The sequence below is a fragment of the Monodelphis domestica genome, chromosome 3 (assembly GCF_027887165.1).
Source record: "Monodelphis domestica isolate mMonDom1 chromosome 3, mMonDom1.pri, whole genome shotgun sequence".
Lineage (NCBI taxonomy): Eukaryota > Metazoa > Chordata > Mammalia > Didelphimorphia > Didelphidae > Monodelphis > Monodelphis domestica.
The window spans coordinates 369063001-369086888 of record NC_077229.1 but is presented as its reverse complement, the minus strand read 5'-3'; the positions used below and the strand labels follow the sequence as shown (position 1 = coordinate 369086888).

At 33.7% G+C, this 23888-nt stretch overlaps 1 protein-coding gene across 8 annotated transcripts in view; it reads right to left on the bottom strand.

Moving 5' to 3' along the window:
• The window catches only part of CDH18 (cadherin 18), a 1512838-nt gene that overhangs the window by 694769 nt on the left and 794181 nt on the right, over positions 1-23888 (bottom strand). For 5 of the 8 annotated variants that reach the window (XM_056824266.1, XM_056824267.1, XM_056824271.1 and 2 more), the window contains one exon: positions 21303-21406. The gene's annotated coding sequence lies outside the window, so the exon portion shown is untranslated. Of the gene's footprint in view, positions 1-4546; positions 5338-21302; positions 21407-23888 lie in introns of those variants that run through there. The other 3 variants (XM_056824265.1, XM_056824272.1, XM_056824269.1) reach the window with 3 other exon arrangements.

Sequence of the window (23888 nt, the reverse complement as noted above, 5' to 3'; positions counted from 1 at the left end):
CAGCTTACCCATCATTCTATTCCAACTGATCTTGAGTTATTGAACCATTATTTTCTACTTTATTTTCTTTAAAACTTGGTAACATCATATATTGGGGAATCATGTCACAGAAAGTGTAAATTTAAAATGTAATTAGGTGTCCAAACATTGTCTTTGAGTAGCTATGTGAGAATGTTGCCATTGAGTTCTAATTTTTGAAATATAGTTATTGTATAGTTGAAATAACACTGGGTTTGTGGTCCAAGGACCTGGGTATTAAATTTGACTCTGCAACAGGATGCCTGTTAGGCCTTGGGCAAGTCCCTTTCCCTCTCTGAATAACAGCTTTCTCCTCTGTAAAATACAGGTGATAGAATAACATGTATCTATGATTATTTCCAGCTCGAAATGTCTGATATTTATTATGATATGATATGATATGATTAATATGATATGATATGATATGATATGATATAATAAAAAATAAAATCAACCTGTTAAAATCATTCAGTATCTCTTAACTTCCTTTTATAATGAGAGCCACCACTCTCAATCTATCTAGAGATTCAAAGGTTTAGTATATAGAGAAAAATCCACCACAACTGGACCAAAAAATAATCAATAAAGAAATTTGACCTCTTTCATTAATCATTATCATACCATAAAATATGCAGAGAATACACTCATAACTGAAGAGTTCTGATGCATTAAAATTAATATTTATAATATTCCTATAAGCATATATAATTAGATATTATTTTACAGTTATATATATGCTTATATACATTATATAGAATATATATTAAATTTATATATGTACATATATTTATACCTATATATTATGTTTATTTTTATATATTTCAATATCAATCATCTGTCCCTATATTGCCTCTCTCTTTCTCTCACTCTCTTTATTTCTTGTGATGTTTAACCTACAGAAGACAGAAATTTGGAGGTGGGGAAAATTATACTTATATTCACATATTTTAAAAGCTATCATTTTGAAAAGGTATTTATTTTATGTTTTTACAAGGATCGAATTAGGAGCAGTGAGTGGAGATAATAGAAAGGTCAATTTTAGCTCAAAATAAGGAATAAATTCATAATAAGTAAGAGCTATTCCTAATGGAATGGGCTGTGCTATATGGTAGCTTTAATTTTCATCTGAAAGGTATTTCAACTTTGTTGAGAATCACAAGTAACTTGAGTAAACTCAAATTGTTCTCCTACCTCACTTCTCTCTCTTATATTAGTATTCTGACTAGAAAACTGACATTACAGTTGTAATAAAGGCAGGTTAAGGGACCACAGAAGAATACACACACACACACACACACACACACACACACATACACACATATGCACACCATAAATATGTAGTATTATTGGAATAGCTAAGCAACACAGCAGATAAAAGACTAGGCCAGGAGTCATAAAGACCTGAGTTGAAATATATCCTCTGAGACATATTAACTGTGTGACCCTGGGCAAGTCACTTAACTCTGTTTCAATTTCCTTATTGTAAGTAAAATGAGCTAGAGAAGGAAATGGCAAACCACTCCAATATCTTTGCCAGGAAAATGCTAAAGGAGCTCACGAAGAATCAGTCATAACTGAAATTACTAAACAACCAAAACTATAATTTGTATTCTGGGCAAAATTGTGAACCAATGCATGTTTGTCACCAGACTTCTGTACTTTCCCTTAACTGTTCTCATTTCATCTTCTCCTCAAAAGAGATAGCATAGATATAATCCTGAGCTCAGGCAATATCTGGGTTCAAGTGCTACCTCTACACTTACAAATTGTGTGAATGTTAGCAAATCGTTTTACTTACTTGATCACTTTCTTCATTTGTAAAATAGAGATAGTAATAATACTTAGTGTCAAAGCATTGTTATGAAGATGTCATTAGCTAGTGTACATAATTTGATCTGTACATTTTAAAGTGCCAAATAAATACAAGTTTTTTCTTCCTTTTTCCCTCTCTTTCAAACTTCTATAGTATTTAGACATTAAGAAGTTTAACTATTCCCAATTTAGATAAACCCCAAACATTAACCATCCTCTCCTGAAATCTTTTTCCATGTTTCTGTCATGGGATGATGGTAACCCTGAGTTTTTAAAAGTTGACTATGGGAAAACAAGTTCTGTCAAATCTATGCAGTATATAGACTCACAATTGGATCAATTGTTATTTGAAGAGTAGCATAGAGAAATTCAGAGAAATTCTCAGAGTTGACCAGAGGGTAATGACTTATTTGTCCAGAATAACTCTTGAAGGTTGTTGTCTAAGTTGTAGAAAAGTCATCATCTTTCTTGTTAGAAAGAATACTCACACCCACAGTTCCTTGAAGTGTTGAAGTATTATTGGCACAGCTTTCCAACTAAATTCAGTTATATTGAGTACACAAGGTAGATTGTTAATCTCTTGTTTTTTGAGCTACTACTTGTCTTTCAGTCTGTTATATTGCTTTCCCATTGTATTAGAAATGTCATAATACCATCACTTCCACAAATCCTTTTCTGTTCTCCAACTCCATTCAGAAGAAACCTCTTGTTTCTCTGGAACATACCTTGTTTATACTTATTCTTTGCACTGTCATGTTTTAATCATACATTTGGACAAGTCAACAAGCATTTGTTAAGTACCTGTGTTCAAAGCACTCTGCTTATTAGCCCATTATTGTAAATAAATACAAGACACATACATTGTTTCCTCTATAATAAGCTCCATGAGGGCAGGAAGTACAAACTTTGTTTTTTTGCATCTCCCATAATAGCTATAATATCACTGAGTACATACTTACATAAATGATTTTTCAAAGAAGGAAAAGAAGAGCACCAAGAAAGGACAGAATCACCCTACAATGTTATTCATGACACAGAGGGATGGGGAAAGAGGTCTAATCTATTAGTACTGTTTTGTTAGAATTACCTTTTGTTTCCATTTTAGAAACCTCCAGGATATTGTATCAAAAACATTTCTTGGAATGTTTACATGCAACTTGGTCTCATGGCTTATGAAGAGAGATAAATACACTAATCTATTATGTGAATATTTTGAAAAAATAATTGCTAAGGAAGTTTGAATTAAAAGACATCAACAGAAAATAGAGTGATTATTGAAATCAGATTGGTAAGAAATGGAAGTGAATTTTCTAATGGAATCATGTCCATCTTTTCCCAATAGAGAGTTATACCACATTTCAAGCTCTCAAATCAAAATTAAAAAATTCTCTGGCATTACAAGAATTGTCACAGATGACAATTATTACAGAAGAAAACCATGATGTTTGCAGAAATCTCTCATTGATTCCAAAATTAAGAATAAAGGCTTGAAAAGAGCCAGCAGCTATACTTAGTTATCAAAGCTGCATAACAAGACACAGTGATGCCATCACCTAAGGTAAATGAAGACAATTATTATTTTACTTTGGGTTTTTCTGTTTCCTTTTAATGGAAGGAGAAAAAAAGGTGTCAGAAGAATTTATTGTCAATTAAACTGCAAGTACATTTATTGTAGCAGGAATTTTAATAAAATATTAAGGAAATAAGACCTAGCATAATTCAAAGTCTACTTTAGGGAATTCCATTTCTATTTCTTTGCACCTGTTACATTTGAGTTGCTTTCTCCATCATCTTCTCTTTGCACACATGCATTTGCACGCACTGACACAGGACACACATGCATACACCACACACACTGCAATTTTATCTTGTTTCTTACCAAATATGAAACAGAGAAGCTATAGTCCTGAACTACATGCTTATTAAAATGCTGAACTACACATCCTTCTTTCACCAGTTTAGGAAGTTGAAGTGGGGAAATGAATTAATGCTAATAAAACAGTAAACATCTCCTAATGTTTAAGGGGTGGGGGTAGATGCCTATAGGAGAAGACTAATTTCTTTTCATGCATCATTTATACTGCCCTTTTCAAAAAGTAAAAGTTTCATCTTAAGGCTTAATAAGCAGTTACGGAAGCATTCCTTGAAGGGGGGGGGGCAGTACTGCTCTAATGCAGTTTCTGTGTTCAGATATCATGAAATTTCACAAATCCTGGAAAGGCAATGATTAAAAACCACTACTAAAATCTGTAGTTTAATGTTAGTTTTTCATCTCTACAATGGTTTTGCCTCATTTTAATACACATCTATAAGTGAGAGCCTATTTGGATGCACCTACTATTAAAATGTTCCTGTTTGCCCAGTATCCTCCCAACTTACTCCGGAGCAGAGCCAATATTAACACATTCACAGATTAAAATATACAGAAAATACAGCTGTACTCTTAGACCCTTATTCTCTAGACTGGCTCTATCACAACATCCCTAGATAAGCAAACAAAAATGTTACAACAGCAATGAGGATAAGGCTTAACGGCATTAGACACAACTTTCAGATAAACAATCAGGGGCTGTGAAACCCCCACTAAAGGAAGCTTCTACAAAATATTATTATGATAATGATTATTATTTACTCTGATTGTACTGGGTTAGCAGCCCCACTGTACCAAAAATCTTAATGCTACTATAGATTAAAGTGCCATTCATATAAGCCTTACCTTGGCTGACTTGCCCTAACTGGTGACAAGGAACTTAATTTACAAGAAGCAAAGGGGGACTTTCTCAGTGCTCACAGCACCGCACAGCTGCTCCCAGTCCTCAGAGAGCCACCCGACTCCGACTCGGGTACCTCCAAACCCCTCGGCTCAGATGCACTGCTTCTGCAGCTCGGGAGCGCGCCTCTGATTGGCTGGCACCGCCTGTCTGCCTGATCCGCTCCTCTCCTCTCCCTGTCTCTCTCTCCCTTCCTCTCTCTCTCTCTCTCTCCTTTACTCTCTTTCCCTCCTGCCCCGTTGTTTTTTCCATCTCAAGCACTTTTGGGATAGAGCGCATTCTACCGCACCAGGGCGCAGGTCCTCTTTAACCCTCTCAGCAAGGTCATTGGTAGGAAGCATAGTTAATAATAATAATATTAAAAGCAATCCTTGTCTAACAGCGGCGTCTCTGCCAGAAGGACCCTGTAGGACTACAGCTCTTGAAAAATGACAGCCGGGACTCCGTGACAGTTAGTCCATCAATCCCGCGTGGGGGAGGGAAGGCAGGGGTAAGAAGGGGTTTGGCTGTCAGATGGAGTGGGAGTGCGCACACGGAGGGAACAGGAAAAGCAGGCAGAGAGGCAGTGATGTGGCAAGCTGGTAATAAATTTTCATATTTCAGTGCAAAGTCGTCACAGCCTGCTAAACATTCAACTGCTGGCTCATTCATCAGTGATCCATAGTCTGGTGGTGGCACTGAGATTTAGCTTGAATGATGTCCTTTAATGCCGTACTCCAATCTAGCCAGGGCACCTAAGGGTTTGCAGGAGATGGATCTCTCCCTTCTCTCTTCCCCTCCCCCCAAGCCCCAGCTTTACATCTATAAAGATGTAAAGCAACTGCAAAGGCTTCCTAACCTGCCCTACTGCTGCCTCCGTGCCTCCAACACATACATACACAAATGATCACCTCACCTCGATATTACCCCAGCATAAATTGTAACTGTATATAATTTCCGCAGCCTCAGACAACAGTGTGTTAGTGCCGCTTGACTGTATGCAAAATTAATGCCAAGAGCTGAACTTTCTTTAACACTGTCTCCAACCAGAGTCCATTCTCAACTGCATCAGGTTTTAAGTTACTTAGTAAATATGTGGCTGAGCCTCTTCAAATTGCCCAGTGTAGTACATTTAAAATGCAATCAGTAGAGGATTTATACCTGTTAAGAAAACTATAGAATATCGTAGAACCTCCTTTCCAATAAAATGGTGTGTCATGGCATTGTGTGGTTAGAAGGATCAACTGAAGGTGACTAGGTTAGGAAGCTTGAGCATGAAGAGCAAATCTAATTATAAGTATAAACGAGTTATCAAGGCTGAGAAAAGATGGTAAGGAATACTCTTTAACTTACTGTGGCTTTCTGTTTACTCTACCCCCTCCCCAAGTATAAGGATGAAAGAGTGCACTACTTATTAGTTAGCTCCTTTCCCCAAAAAATACAAAAATATGTAAAGTGTCATTTAAATAGAATTTGTTTTTTTTTTACTCTTGATGTTATTATTGATCCCAGCTATTTAAAATTATCTACATGTGGTTATTCTGAACCTTTAGAAAAGCTAGGAAGTATATTTTGGAGATTTCTTTCCTAGAAGGATAAAATTTAATTTGGGGCCCTAATATGAGATTAAATAGAGAAGCAAACAGTCAACTCTTAAAGTAATACTATATCATTATATAAAAAGTCCTCCCTGAAATTAAAAAGTATATATGCATACATAGATATACATATCCATATGCTTGTAAATACATGTGTGTATACATGTGGAATCATGCATTTATACAAGTATGAAATCATTTATATCTTATTGGTACAGCAGGTGTTTCAAATCAGAGGTAGGGGGACACAGATTTGTAGACCAACTCTCAGAAAGAGGAAAAGAAACAGCTTGTCTTTACCATCCTTTGGATCTTTTGGCTACAGTGTACCACACATGGATCAGTGCTGTGATGCATTTCTGGATGCCTTGCATCATGCAGCTTCTCGGTTAAGTGGACTAATTTTTTTATAACACTGTTCAGATTTTAAATGCTTACCTTTTTTTTTTTGGCTGAAGCTGAAAGAATGCCTCCCATATCTTTTTCCTGATGGATTGCTATAGAAAAACAAGGAATGGGAAAACCACACCAAATAAAGGGAAGAGGTAATGAAATTTTGAGCTTTGGGGTCACACAATTTCATTTAAGAACTCCACCCTTAGCCATTCTCTAGAGAAGTTTATTTTGCTGTCTCTAGCGAAAAAGAAACAAAACATTAGGCTACTTGCTTGCTCCTGAAGCATTTGCTGAGGCACCACCAATATGCAACCCCGGGAAATACTTGAAAACAAAATGTTTTCTTGTAAGCCTTCCCCAGTGGTTTTCCCTGGCTAAGACTGCAATAAGCACATCCAGGGGATATTCATACTAGGAGTCAATAGGCACTTGTTATTGAGGGGATGACATGCAGCAGGAAATGTGAGCCATGTCAAATAACACATTCATTTTCAGAAGCACTGCTCAGCAATACAGAATGTTTATATGTAGGAGTATGCTCAAGTTAAGGACTCAATGTACCCAAATGATACAAAGCACACTGAAATGATATAGTTGCCAGAAGTTTCCTATCCTAAAAAAATGTTAACGTCTTTCAGCCTTAGAAATGCTAAGTAACCAGCAATTTTGTCTCTCTTGTGATTTGAGGCCAAAAAGATGCACCAAAATAAAAACACTGAAGAATTCCATATCTGGCAAAAATCAGGTTTAAGAAGATGATTTTTATTTCAAGGATTACCTCTAAAAGTGGACACTGTGTCAGCAGAATTTATTACGGAACTAATCTCTGGAACTTAAAGAATAGACATTTCTAAGGCTGAATACCTACTTACATTATCCTGAGAGACTTATAAGAATCATTTTAGAGAGTGACACAAAAGCATCCAGCACCTGATTGATGTCAGATAGACTATAGAAATAGCAAAGATAAAATTGTAATGCTAACCTCTTAGAGTACTTTGAGGCAAGCCCAGGAAATTGTAGCCCTAGGTTTCATTCCATGTTCAGTTTTGTCCTAGAAATCCAAGAAGTATTATATATACTCTTAAAATGTTTAAATAGAAAAACTAAACCTAAATACAACTTAACAACCTCCTAAGTTACAATGCAGAAATTGCAATAGGCACTGCCACCAGACCATGCTTTTTCCAATTATTGATTATTTAGAGCTTTATCTGCTTTACAAGAGTACCACTAAAATAAATGTTAGTTTTGAATTTTAAAAGACCTTTTCATGCAATTGAAAAAAAAGATAAAAGAAATGCACAGTTGCCTTTTTTGTCCATTTCTTATTTGATCTGTTACTATACTGTCATTGTAGTGAGTAAAGCTTAAAAGACTTTCTCAATAATATCAAGTATACATACAAAAAATTATTCCTTAATATTTTTACAAGATGGTGATGGAAGTGCTGGAGAGTTATTAAGGAAGAAGAAGGTATAGGAAGTATTTTAAAAGTACTTGTTGAACTGAATTTGTTGAAGATATGACTTCTTTGAGATAGCACAAATAAAAATAGATAGAAAACCTATCCACAGCCACTCACAACTAACAAGTATTAAGAGTTGTGAGCAGTGTCAGGTTGAGTTAGTCTGTAAAGCCTTGTTTAAAAACAATTGTCTTTTGTACTGTTGGTAAGTACACAGATGTAGTTTATTGGAGAGGCATCCAGTGTCTGTAGAAGTGTCTGTAGAACAGCAGACACTTTGGGTGTGGGAGGGAAGTTAGAGATGATGGCTGGTTATGAGATGTGTAAGTCATCTCCATATAGGTACTTGCAGATGAAGCTCTATGAATGGAACAACTTCCTGGCCAAGGAGTAAAAGTAAATATATAAAGGGAATAGAAGAGGTCTGAGAATTGGACCTGTGTTAATGGCAGATTTTATTTCATAAATTGTGTCTTTATTCCAGCTTCATTGAATTTTAAGAATCATGCAATTTTTTTTTGTTTTACCTTGTAAACACAATTCATTTTTTCAGAATAGTCAGAAGTCTCTTGTTCCATTGCTTCAGAGGTGCTCTGCTCAAAGATGAAGGATAAGAATATAACCAGTTCTTTAAGATAAAGTACCATAAGGACAGCAAGGTGTCTCAATTGATTGAAAGGTAGACCTAGAGATGGGAGGTCCTGGGTTCAATATGGCCTCAGACACTTTCTAACTGTATGACCCTGGGCAAGTCACTTAATTCCCACTTCCTAACCCTTATCACTCTTCTACTTTGTAACTAATACACAGTATTGATTCTAAGATAGAAGGTAAGGGCTAAAAAAAAGGTTTTTCATGTGGGAAATTTTCAATATATTATATTTGTTTTGCTTTCTTTACCTTTGAAAGAAAGAGACAAATTAAAACAAAGTCAGCTCCTATCAAAGAGTCTTTAAAAATAAATTCATAATAATTCTAGCACATGACCTCAGGTAAATTTCTCATAACAATCCAATTGGGTATATTTTCTTCATACATTTGCCTTTACATTGCCTTATAATTATAATTAATATATAAAGCAAAGATTTTTCATCTTTGTGGTGTCATGGATCCTTTTGGTAGTCAAATGAAGGCTATGAATTATTTCTCAGAATAATATTTTAAGTGCATAAAATAAAAAATATAGGATTACAAAGAAAACCAATTATGAAGTATAGTTATCAATGTTTTAGAAATAAAAAGCAAGTTCATAGAAAATAAGTTTTTAATTTAGATTGCTAGGAATGAGGTACTGCATGAAACAAACAAACAAAAATCAAAGATAACTTTATATGATACTTAGTTGGCAAGAAAGTACAGCCTGGTAGAGTGGTTGAAGACCTAGTAATAGAGGGCAAAATATGAGTTTAAGCCCTGTATCTGAAAATCACACTGCCTATGTGATCTTAGATAATTCATTTGTATCCCTAGACCATTCTTTTATGCTATAAACTGTGGAATAGACACCTGTGAACTACACTGGTAGAAGGCATTTACTCAGTAGAAGTTCTCTACACTAATGGAGACAAGGATCCTATAAAAATATACTAAAATTTTCTATTAAGCTGACACAGTGCTTTGAGGCAAGCCCGGGAAATTAAAATCTTAGATTTCATTCCATGTTCAAGTTTGTCCTTGAATTCTAAGAACTATAGAATATTTCATCTTTTCCTCATCCCAGCCCCTTCTCTAGATCCCTTAAAATGTTAATAGATAACATAATATTCTAATTCACTTTTAGAATTTTATGCTCAAAGAGTTATAAAACTATGTATACCTTTGGACCCAGTAATATCAGGATTGGGTTTATTTCCTAGGGTGATGAGGGGAAAAGAAAAGGAAAACCATATTTTCTAAAATATTTATACCAGCTCTTTTTGTGTTAGCAAAGAACTGGAGATTGAATGAATGTTCATCAACTGGGGAATGGCTGAACAAGTGGTACATGATTGCATATGTATATGTGGTATATTATTGTAATGGAATTTAATATTATCACAAAAACCCTGGAAAGACATATAAAGTGATTCAAAGTGAAGTGATCAGAACCAAGAGAATGTTGCAAACAAAATGGATGATGATTAACTATGAATAACCAAACTACTATCAACAAGGCAAGAATCCAGGACAATTTCAAAGGACTCATGACAAAAAAAGGCTTTCTACTGATACAGAAGGAACTGCCATAGAAGAGTCTGAATATAGATTGAAACATGTCATTACTTTTTTTATTTTCTCCATGAGTTTTTCTCTAGATTAAGCAATGTGTGTTTTGTTTTGTTTTGTTTTGTTTCACATAACAAACAGGGAAATATGTATTATGTGATAATATATGTACAATCTATACCACATTACCTGCCTTGTTAGGGAGGGGGAAAAATTAGAGAGGGAAAAGTAAAAGAATAAGAAAGAGAAAGATTTTTGGACATATCTAATGTGAGAATTTTTTTTCTTCTTGAATATGATTATTTATTATAATTTATTGCCCACTTATACCAAATAGCATATATTCTTTCATTGTTATGTTACATATGATATTTTATTTTAAAATAAAAATTAATGGTAAAATTAATGGCAACTTGAAATAGAGTTAGCAATCTCCAGCAAGATTTTAGGGAACTCTAGCACCCCATTTCTCAAATAGCTGTTTGAGACTTTAAGTGGAAATTTTTCTTCTCCAAATAAAGAAGTCAAAATGTGAGATGGTAATTATTGAACATTACTTTTGTTGGATTTCTCTATGTTTTGAAGATGAATGTATGTCACAGAATCTTGCACAAACTAATTTAAATGTAGCTTCCAGTTTTAAACATTGGAATAAACCTATACAAGACAGCAGAAGGAAAACAAACAAAAAGCATCAACACTAACTTGGTTCAACAGACTCTTCCGGGTACAGAGAATATTATGAAGTTTAGAAATAATGTAGTCCCCATTCTTTAGAATTTTTAATGGCAAATGTTGAAATTGAAAGAGAGTTTAGCAGAACTCTCCCCCAAATTATTTATATGTCTTTCTCTTTATAAAAGTCATATTTATGCCAATTTTCCACCTGATTAAGGCACCTAAATGTCACCAATCATGTGTGACATTAAACAATAATCAATAGGAAGCTTATCTAATTTTTTTATAACCTCATTCAATAATACATGTATTTCTCATCCTACTCTTCTTTCTTTATCACCACTTCTCTAAATTTATTTCCAATGATTTTAATTGTAAAATTCATTGTTTTTATCGTAATGAATATTTTGTTAGACGAGAAAATGAATTACCATAAAATCATGTAATCTGTAAATTGAAGTATTGTTTTAAGAGACCCAGGAAATGGAAGGGGAGAATCAATTTTTAATGGGGGAGGGTTTCCTTCTGATTTAGCTGTATCTCAGAGCCCTCGTTTGTAATTTATTCATTAATTCAATATGTATTTACTGAATGCCTATATTGTGGAAAAGATATGAACCTGAATAAACACTATCCCAGCCTTCAAGGAATTTATAAATTACTAAGAGAGATAAGATCCATATATAATTAAAGTGAGGTAAGAAAAGTACCACAGGAGAGTTCAGAGAAGTTAACAATGAGAAACATGGGAGAGGAAGCCTTTCTGGGGAGGTGGAAGACTTGTTATTGCCTGCTATGCATAGTCAAATGTCATCATTATGATGTTATATTACAAATAAGTAGAATAGGTGGTCACTCAAATAGTTTGCATTAGGAGGTGCTAGAAAACAATTAAAATATTTATCTGTTGAGAAGGGTCTAAGTGTAATATTATATGAAATTATATTAACAACATACCCCTAAATAACTAAATAGTTCCTCAAAAATGAACCATGAGGTGAAACAGTAATATTAGGGATATTTACTTGCATAACAATACTATAATACTAAGTTATATTCTTGTAAGGAATAAAATTTTAAAGGTTTGACTAAAATATATAAAAATTATAAATAATATGGTAGTCACCAATTTTAAGTATTATTGCTCAAAGTCTAAATGACTTTTAATAGCTTTTATTTATAAAAGTGGTAGAAAGAGTGAAAGCAGAGAAATAGAGAAGGGTAGAGAAGACATTAGGCTATCTAACTAAATATTTTTCCAGTCCTAGACTCAGCCAGGACTTGTTGATGTTCAACCAGAATTAAACTCTCTCCAGAAGACAAGAAGGGAAAGCCAGCTTTCCATTCATCCAAGTACCCTCCAAGAGGCAGGTCAAGATGATGAAAGGTGACTCCTGAGGTCAACTCTTTTCCTTGAGCCAACCTTCTTCTTGAAGCTAACTTCCTTCTGGAAGTCCAAGTCCTTTTGAAGCTGACATCCTTCTTGGAATTGACTTCCTCTAGCCCTAGAAATTGAGGGCCTTTTATATTGGCTTCTTGCCCCTTCCCCTTTTCACAAGGACCAATCACAGTTTCCAAATTGCCCAGCACTACCTAGGGGTCAGTGTTTGTGAGAAACACTTCTCACCTTCTGGAGATATAAATACTCATCAAAAGAGTTTACAGATTTCTGGCTGATTGAAGAGTGAATGATTGAGTTGAAAAGGTGGCAAGCTCCTCCACCTAGTTCTAAGTAGGATGTTCAAGCTTTTGTTGATTCAATTCAAAAGTAGACAAAGGAGAGTTAATATTTTCTTCACAATCTGGTGAAGTACTAAGTAGGAATACTTAAGTTATTGTTAACAAAAGTGTTAACTCAAAATAGACAAAGGGAATAAAGGATTTTCTTTCACAAGTGTAAACTCAGAGAGAACAAAGAATTCTCTTTTACATTCTAGAGCACTTAATTAACCAAAATCATCATATGATAATGCACACATTATTTTACAATAAAGGAACATCTTTATTTTAAAAAAAATTTTGAATACCTGATTTGAAAAATGAATGGCTTCTTTGAAGTAGAGTTGTTGCCTACTTGCAAAGGGAAAGTGGACAAGAGATAGACAGATTAAAAAATTCTTTATTTAAAGAAAAGCTTCTTAGTACCTAGAACTGTCCACAATTGCAATTGCTTGCCTTATAAAATGGAAAATTCACCATTATCTGAGATCTTCAAGTTACCCTCTCTAATTTATAATGTATGTTGTAGTAAAGGATATTTGTCATATATAGGTTGGATATGAAGACTTTTGAGATCCCTTTCAACTCTTGAACTCAACTAATCCCCAGAATGTCATAATGGATTTTTGTTGTGATCTGATAAATGTTTAAGTTGTAGAGTTCATGCTTCTCAATGTAGACAGAATGAATCAGAGGTATATAGGTCAATAGTTATATTACCTTGGTTTGACTGAGAATCAATGAAAGGCCGAATTAGGGAAAATAGTAGAAACAATAGAAATGAAATTATGAATGTGGAAAGTATTAAGAAGGAAGAATCAATTATATTTTATAGTGATTATTTCTGATAATTAATAGAGAAGAATAATTCTGAAGAATATTTTATTAATAAGGAATTCAGGGAGAAGTAATAGTTTGGTGAAAGGAAATTAAAATGAAATAATTTGGCATATGTTGCTTTAGAAGTACTGACAGGTCATCTAGGTAGAAATTCTCAGATAGCATTTGGAAATGTAATATTAAAAGTTTGAAGAAAGGTTTGAATTAGAGATCCAAATTTGGGAGAGATTTACACAAAAGGGATGTGAACATAAAGAGGAGAGTGTAGGGCCAATGACAGAATGATAGGGCTTTGGGGCCTTGGGAGACATCCAGATTTTGGAGCCATTAAAGGATATAGATGAATTATTAAAGGATATAACAATGCTAACATCTTATTTTAAAATTCTGTTTAATTATTAAAACAAACATGGAAGGATTGATATAAGATTCCAAGTCTTTTCTTCTGAATTGATCGCTTTAAACTGATCAACACTTTAATAAATCAATCATGAACCATTTAATAAGTATCCACTATGGGCCAGGCACTGTGCCATTTGACCATTTTTCCCATAATGAGAAATGAGAAGTTCTCAATTTTTGGAACCTGATAGAATATTGAATTATATTTTTTGGTCTCCAAAAGAAATATCAATTCCAGTCTTGAAATAATTTCAATTACTTGGCATTTTAGTGATGGTACATACTCTTTGGAATAGTGGCATCTTTGCTACATTCTCATTTGTTTATTTTAATTACTGAGAAGAGTAAGCTTCATCTTCAATTAAATATTCCTGATTGATTATGTACAGCCATCCTTGTGTCTGTCCATGAGTATTTTACGAATTGAGGATCATTGAGCAGAAACATTTGAAGGTACAGAATATCCAAATTTGTCCATCTAACATCTTTTGGAAAACAGCTTTCGACTTGAAATTGAATCAGTGTGGGCACTATCTTATGAGAAAACTACCTCTATCAAGGCAGGCTGCTGGCTGTTCTGTAAAATGCAATTATTAAAAAAAATAAAAGGAAAAGAAGTATATCAAAATGTAAACCCTATTAACCTTGCTCAGATTTTGCACAAAGAATACAAGTGCTTCAATTCCCTATGATGATGCTGGGTGCTATCTGTTGAAGAATGGTTACATTACTACAGTGAATGAAAAGGCTTAAACATGTTATTGTTGCTCAGTCACATCTACTTCTTTGTGATCTCGTTTTTTTTTTTTGGACAAAGATAATAAATCGTTTGCCTCTTCCTTCTTCAGCTAATTTTATTTATTTTATAGATGAGGAAACAGAGCCAAAAAGACTTGAGTGATTTGCCCATTCACATAGCTATTGTATGAGGCCATATTTGAACTCAGACCTTCCTTACTCTAGGCCTGGCACTATGTCCACTGTGCCACCTAGCTGCCCCAAGAACAAGGAACTTATTTTTATTTTAACTTAAAAAAACCCTTAGAATAGTATTTAAAGTGGTGAAGAATAAAAGAATCTAAAAAGAGAACAAAATATCTGTCATTATTCCAAAGAAGGTATATGAAATAAATTTATCATTGCCTATGTTAACATGGGATAGTGGAGAGATTGGTTAAATAGAAAGTTATTTCATTTGCTCATATTTAGGGTAATATTTTTTTTTCCTTTTTTGATTGTGTCAATCATGTATAGTATGGAAGAGATATTTATTTTCAAGGCTCTTTTACTAAATGGATCCAACCCTGTGAGCAATCCTAGGAAACAAGAACTACACAGAAGACATATAACCGTAGGGAGAGCTCTGACTTTCAATACCTTCTATGCAGCATCTGTATCCACGTGTGATTTTATTGACAGATAAGATATGCTGAGACCTTCTCCTGCACATGGACCTACCACTCTCCCCGCAAGACTGTTATCCTCCTTTTATAGGAAACGTTTTCTCAAATTTCCAGCCGTCATTCAACACCTTTGAAAGTTTTGTACACATTACTCCTAACTAGATGTCCAATCTGTCAGTACTAACAAGGGACTCCTGGTATTGATTGGGTTGTTTATCATACCATTTCTCAATTTCCTCATGTCCTTCAAATTACTGTACTTGCTCTACTCTAACATTTCTCCTCTCATTCTTGGTGTTCTGATTTATATATCCTTGACCACTTTCTGAAATTCTTATACTTTTGTTCTAATTTATTGCTGACAGTTTATTTGATCTTTAAATTACACATTGGTAAGATGCTGTTCAAACAAATTGGTAATCCATTCACCAAAACCCCATCTAACATTATAATAGCTATATTCTGTCTGAATACTTTGTTGAGATGTATGGAGAGACCTGGTTTGGAATCTGTATAAACAGAAATTTTGTACTTTTGAACTACATCTCCCAGCATTCCTTTCCTCTTTGATCCCCAATTTTGGAGCTTTCATATTGTATATAGTTGTGTGTAACTCTGCCTCTTGCTCTCTTCTCTCAACTGCATCTGAGTTAGCACCTCATTTTACTCTAGCTTTTTATTTTAGTTATTATTAATAAATTTTATCAAATATAATACTTGGAGTATTTGGATATTAATTTTTAATCTTAAAGAATTCAAACCTCTGACCATGGACTATTGGGTTGTATAAGCCTCAGTTTATTCATCTAAAAATTAAGATACTTATCCCTAAAGTACCTGCTTCATAAGATGGCTATAAGGATTAAATGAGATGATATAAACAAAGTGCTTTGGACATATTAAAGTATTATATGTATATACATAAATACATATATATGTATACAGATATATATGTTGAGACATAGCTAACTTGATTCATGAGACTGAGTCTTGAAGCAGAGAAAACCCTATAATTAATAAATATATCAAAGATATATCTACTACTTCCTGCTTTCTTAGTGTTCTCCCTTCATCTCCAGCAAATCACAGATGACGTATAGACTGCTATTAGGGATAGTTAGCAACATATTTCATTTGTTGATATTTTTATAATATTACAGCTTTTATTTCCATTTTTTCTTCAATGAAATTGATGAAACCTTTAGAGATAACTAAAAGAAAAAATATATGTTCCACTAGTATTTTGTTCAGTTAAGAGAGAGATTGTCCCTATTTCTGAGACTCAGGGGAAAAACGAAATCAGAGTCTTGAGATAAAGTGTGATGTATCTGTCAATCACAATCCAAATAGTATATGAAATAGGGACCATCTTTAGCCCAATCTGTTTCATCATACTAGTAACCATTTGTGAGCAGTTTCACTATCATTTCTACCCCTCTGATGGTTTTCAGGCAATAGCCTACCTTAGTTCATATGTATTACTTTTTTAGCTGATTCTGGGTATCAGATATTTCTTCCCAAGTCACTTCCCACATCCTATACTGGTCATATCCTTTGACCATATTCCTTTTAGTATTCATATATAACATGAAAGATTTTTTAAAATAATAAAAAGCCAGAATAACCAAAATACTGATAGAAGTACATTTTGTGGTAGAGGGGAAAAAATCCAAAACAAATATTTGCTCATTATTTGGGAGAATTATTGAACTAATAATGGTATACTAATATAATAAGTAATTCTATACAACACTGATAGACTATTGCTGACCAGTAAAGAACAACAAATAAGAGGAATACAGTGAAACATGGAACAGCTTGTATGAATGGGTGCAGTGTTGAGTAGGATGAGAACAATATGCACAATGACTGCAAAAATGTCAACAAAAAGAACATTGAACTCTGATTCAGCATGATGACTGATCTTAGTCCCCAAGGGTGGCTGAGTAAATGTATTTTCCTTTTTTTGAGTAGGAAGAAGGAGGGGATCAACTACAAGTAAAGAATATTGCACATCGAAATGATTGCTGTGTCTTTTTGCTTTCCTCAAGTGTTTTGATTTGTTACAAAGAAGGATTCACTTTGGAGAGAAGAAAACATAAGACGTGACTCTGATATGAAAATCAAAAAATATCAATAAAACTTATTTAAAATGGTCAATTACTCATGTTCTATTCTTGAAAGCCTGAGGACACAGACTGACTTGACAGAAAACCTTTGGAAATAGGGTACTTTCATTTGTGGAAAAGTAGCTTGAAGTACCAGAATTAATGTTCAGGGATTACCAATCACATTGATCAGCACAGGCTCGCCTCCTCATAGGTCTACCAGCTTCACAGGTAAGAATTTTAATAAATCTGAAGATTCATTTCATGGCATAGCATGATGACCATACCTAGTGGGAATCTTACTGCGTTTGGAGCCTTCTTCAGTGAATGGGGAAAAGGTATAGTTAATGTTTTAAAATGAATTGATTAAATATTTGAAGAGGAGGTATAACTTGTGAAGCAACATGTATACAAAGATTAATTACATAAAATAGTTTTAGGAAATACTTTCCAAATGTAATAGCAAATGGGTTTCAATTGCTAATTTCAATTAAAATGCTGAAATTGATATTACTGTCATATGAGAGTCAGGGGACAGGTGAGAGAAACTAGACCAACATCTCCCTTTTGACTTAGGATCTAGACATTTCAGGAAATTAATACTTGGGAAATTGGTACAAACAAAAGATTTATTGTTATGTTGTGGAACAAGCAGGGAAAAAAACATACACACTCTGGCAATATAGCCAGATAAAGCTTCTTCCCCATAGCTACAAACTCACCAAGTGTGAGAAAGAGGGAGTCTTACTGGGAGGAATACATGCTTAAAGTTGGGGCTCAGAAATAATTTAGCCTAAAATGGGCTTGCCAGAAAACAGGAAATTAGTGTAAAATGTGGGAAGAGACATTCCTAATCAAATCTAAATGTGGTGGAGAAGTTCTCACGATTACATGTTGCTACCAGGCTCAGGAAAGGCTCAAGTAAAGGAAGTTTCTTTTAACAGGATCCAAAATAAGTAAGAATTTGACCTGGCTATATGAAATATGATAAGAAGAGTGATTCAGGCCATTGTAGCTAGCCACATGTTTTCTTCAATCAGAATCAGCAAGTACCAAGTGCTCAACACAGGATTAAAATGGGTCAGAATAATGCATAAGTTCAAAATGGTCTGCTGTACTGGCATTAGGACAGCTTAGTCTAATTGGTGCTATATTAGAGACCCATCATCATAATTCTAGTGCTAAAATAATATCAAAATTACAGTTATTATGACTATTAACATTAACAAAAATTATACTAATTATCGCCAATCATATCAAACCTTAGCTCCCAAGTTTTAAGTTTGAGAAAATGGGAAATATTCCAAGGTTGAAGTGTGTAAGAGGTGACTTTTAACAGTTCACTTGTTTAGTGCATAAGTCTGATTTTGAGGAAATTCAGTTGCTGAGTTGTCAGCCTTAAATCTTTACTTCTCTAAGGCCAAAATCTGACTGAGGGTACTGAGTGTCTGTTGGTGAGTTGAGTTTTCCTTGGAGTTCTTTTTGAGATAATTGTCATTTGCAAATGACAGGATGTAGATTATGAAACAAATGGGAAGCTACATTAGGCTTCAATGATTTGTATGTGAAGGATTAGAAAACTTTTATGTTACAATCAAGACATATTGAGGCATGGTCCTCAATGCTTATTTATGAGGAACTATTAACAAGTACTATGTAACTAGTTAATAGTGCTATGAGCAACATATGTCTTACATAGACAGAAGTAAAATTTCTATTATAAACCCTAAGTAAAAGCAAGATAGATACAAAGAAAAAAATTTGGATGTTGAATGATTAAAGGTTATAGAGAGAAATAAAATAAAATCCTTTACAATTGGGTCAAAGAGAACTTGATTCTCTCTACTCTGTCACTTATTGCCAGGTAACCTGGCCAATGACACACTAGGGTGTTCTCTCTATTACTGCCTTGTACTGAGAAGAAGAGTATATCTCTACTTCTCTATTATACTTGATAATGAGAAAAATGATCTAAAGCACCAGATAGAAAACTTGGCTCCATGTGATGGTTTGCCACTGAGAAAAGAAGAGAAAAACTAAGACAGTAAACATTTCTCTGCATTGTTACCTATTCTTGCCAAGTGGTGAAGAAAAACATTGTGGGGATTGAATATATTCTCTTGACTTAACCTTCTTATTCTTCTCAACATCAAAAGACTATACATATGTTATATCTATGTAATTTTTACAACAACCCTTTGAAATAGTCGATCTGTTTGCTATCTTCATTTTTACAAAAAAAAAAAAAAGAAACTTATGTTCAAGTTTGGTTTAGTGACTTACTCTTTAATAGCTTACAAAGAAATTAAGGGTTCATGTCATTAAAAGTGGAGGACTTTAATCCATATCCCTTCTGTCTTGGATCTTCCAGTCTTCACTGTACCGAACTGCCTCAGATATCTTTATCTCCATTTTCCTTTATGCATCACTGTCTCAGAATCGCTTTCTCATTGCATAGAAAGTTGGGATTGCATTGTGTCTAGTAAGCATAGTTGTTTGAATCAGAATCACCAAATTTTAATTAAGATGCTAACTAAAATTATTTAATCATTATAGGAGAACATAACCAAACTTTAGAAAACTGTAGCAGAGTTTAAAAAAAAAAACATTTTGTAAAATGTTCTGTGGGGTTATTTAAGACTCCTATAACTTACTTTTTTCCTCCTATTCAATGACATTAATTGAAAACTTAAAACCTGAAACTAATTCAAGATCTAAAAGCCAGCTTTCTCACTTAATACATAAAGTTAAAGTTTGGAATGATGAAGATTAGCCTACAGACTAACCAAAAATATTTTTAAATCTTTCAGACATAATCCATCAGACAATGGCAATGTGAAAATAAAAATTCTAAACTGTAGCAATGCCTTTAGATTCCTATTACTATGTGGCCATTTGAATATATGTGTGAAACATGTTAAAACTCTTGAAGTCATAGAAAGTTATTTTCTACATTTTTCTCAATCAATTAATAAAAATAAAATTTATACATTATTTTCTTATTTTCTTAATCACTTTGTGTAATTTGAATTATTTAGTTCTTATACCTCTATGAAGTACATGCTGTTATCCCTATTTTACAGGTGAAGTCACTGAATCTAAAACTTTTTAAAATAAAACACCCAGAATTATACAGCTAATAAGTATCTGAAGTGTGATTTCATATTAGGCCTTTCTTACTTCAGGTCCACCAACCTAAACACTTAGCCATCTGCTTATCTCAAGCCTAACTTGGATCTTTAAAGAGACTTCTACTATTCAGAAAATGCATATAGATTTTCCTCACTGATATTACCACTTGCAATTCTAGGCCCATTCCATCAGGCATTGAAAATGTTCTATAAAGCAAGACTCAATTGCTTATCTGGTGGTCATCATCAAGCAGTTGTATTACACAGCTGATAAGACCTGTCATTTGCTAGGGAGAACTTCTCTATTTGTCCTTATTCATGTAGGTAAGAAAAATAATAATGATTATAGGATCATAGGTTCACAGTTAGAAAGGATCATAAACTATATAGAATCTGATCTCCCATTACAGATGAAGGAGCTTAGCCCTCAGTGAATGAAATGTTTTGTTCAAATCTATATAAGCAGTAAGTGGCAGAGTGCATATTGGAACCCAGATTTCCTGGCTTCAAAAGTAATAAATGCTCTTTTCATTATAAAAGACTGCTCTATGCTTAGATGAAAGAATCTTCCTTATAATTCTAGAATAACAATTGAACTGTAACTCAGAGACTTTGTTAGCCCAGCACCCAACTTTTACCCAATGAAGAAAAAAGATCAGGCTATGTATGTTATTGTTTTTAATTGGCAAAGTCTACATTTTAATTTAGGCATATAAACATCCATCAAGTAATAGAGGTTTTCTTTCTTAGATAAATTCAAGTCTGGGGACCTACCTGTATTTTCAGAAATGATGAAGTTGGTTTGTATTATGTCCTTAGAAGAAAACTGAACCAAGCAAGAAAAGATCCCAGGGAAAGTAATATAAATGAGTTCGATCCTAGGTAAAATAGATAATGAAAGACACAAAATTAGTCCTTAGGGTCTTTTATTCCCTGATTTTATTTTTTTTCTTTTTTATTGTTCTTCACCTTATTTCTGTGCCCTATTCAGGACACACAGAATACTTGTATTACATTACTCTGGCAGAAAGTTGATCTTATCAGCCATCCCTATTTTAGAATAAATAAATTTACACCAACATAAAATCTTAAGACTCTGGAAGTTTGAAAAACTAAACATAATAATTTACAAATAAAGATATAACCTATGTTCATTGTTCCATTCAATGGTATTTTGTCATAATGTTGCTAAATTAAGCATGAAAACCTTACCCAACAGCAATCTGGACACCTTCCCAAGAACCTTTGTGCTTACAGTAGATTTTTCTTGTCATTCTCTTCAGATGTTAAATATGTGTAATGTTAATAACAGTTACAGTAATAACAGTGTACAAGCTTTTCATTTATAAGACCTACTCTTTTTTTAAGCATCTATATTCACTAAAGGTACCAAAGAAGACACAATGAAAATAATACAGGAGTTAAAAAAGAAATACACTTGAGGTTGTTTCTTTAATTTGTAGTATAACTTCTGAAAGTAGAAGGTCACTAACTTTAATTAATTTACCTTCCCCTACTACATATTTCACTGAAGCTTAGAATCACTTACCTAATATATTTCACTCTGATATCTGATTTTGCCTTATCAATTGTGGACAATACATTTGCATACTACATGTGTGACTTTCTACCATGAGACTCAAGCTTCCCTCTGACCTGTCAGATTTGTTAGTGTTTACAACGATTCTAAACAATTAATCTGAGTCATATTATAAACTCACATCTCCATAATGATCAATTTTAAGTTTTTACAGACAATGTTTTGATCATTAAGTGCCCCCTTTTTTTGATGGAGTATAGTGAGGATCAAGATTTTATTATTTTAAGATATTTCTGATATAGAAATGCATTTTATTGACACAGATCTGCAATTTATCTCTTTATTTGCAACTATCAGTCTTAGAAAGTTGCCAAGGGCCCTGATAAATTAAGTCACTTTCCCAGAGTATCAGTATATGTCAGAGGTAGGACTTGATCCAAAGTCAGTTCCCTTCTCTGGGCTACCTCTGATCAGGTACAGTTCCCATTCATAACATTATTGTCATGAACTACTATCTTTAGCTTAGTTTTATTTTACCTAAATCCATGTCTCAAAGGATTAAAATTAACATTATATTTCATATTCTTGGGTTGAGATTTCATATAGAGTAGAACTCAAAGAGAATTAAAAATATTTATTCAACAAATAATTATCTGGTGGTTGTTATTTACAAGACACTGTGCTAAGTCATCCTCAGAGATACAATGATTAAAAAGGCACAAATTCTTTGTCCTCAAGAAATTTACATTGAATTGTGAAGATATGTATCACAATAATCATGATATGAGGAAACACGAAGGGAAAGTAGTATATGCAATTTGAGAAATCATAGGGCATATTTGCCGGCCTGGTTAGAGTAGAAGGGGTAACTAACAGGCTAATATGCTGTTGGTAGAACTCTGAACTGATCCACCTATTTTGGAGAGCCATTTGGAATTAGGCCCAAAGTGTTCTAAAAGTGTGCCTATTCTTTGACCCCAAAACACCACTATTTGGTCTGTTTACTAAGGTGATCAAAGGAAAAGATTACATATGAATCTTGAAAAAAGAAAGGATTTCAATAGGCAAAGATAGAAAGGACATACATTGCTAGCATGGGAAATTTAACCCAAGTGAATTCAGAGAGGCAGAATAAAAGACTCAGTAATGGCTATTAGATACATTCAATTGGAACACAGAATGTACAAAGAGAAATAACATTAAATAAAGCTGACAAGATAGACCAGACCTAGATTGTGTAGATCTTTGCGTTTTATCCTATTGAAAATGGGGAGACACTTTGGCAGGAATGTCATGGAAGGTCTCTGCATTTTGGCAGTCCTATGAAGGATGTATGGCAGGGAATTAGGAGGCAATTACAATAGTCTAAATGAGAAGAATGGTGAGATGAACAAGGCTGGTTGCAGTAAAAGTAGAATGGAGAGCAGTAAGAAATATTGCCATGAAAGAATCATTAGGACTTTATACCCAAGTTGAGATTTTGAGGGGAAATAAAAAGGATTACTCAGAGAAGACTAATAAAAGGTCTGAGGGGCATTGAGAACTGTGATACTATCAAAAGCAAAAAAGTTAGAGATACAGAACTGGAGGCCTTCAAATAACACCACACACATAAAAACTGATTATGTTTATCTATTAAGAACACCAATACTATGATTAAATAATTTGTGCCTCATGGTATTTTTAGGAAAGAATAAATTGTCATTTTCCATGTCCTTATAAATTCTTTTTTCTCCTACTATATCTTATGTAAATATACTACTTTATAGATATAAATATTGCATCAAGGTTCAGAGAACAGTTTTTTTAACAACAAAATA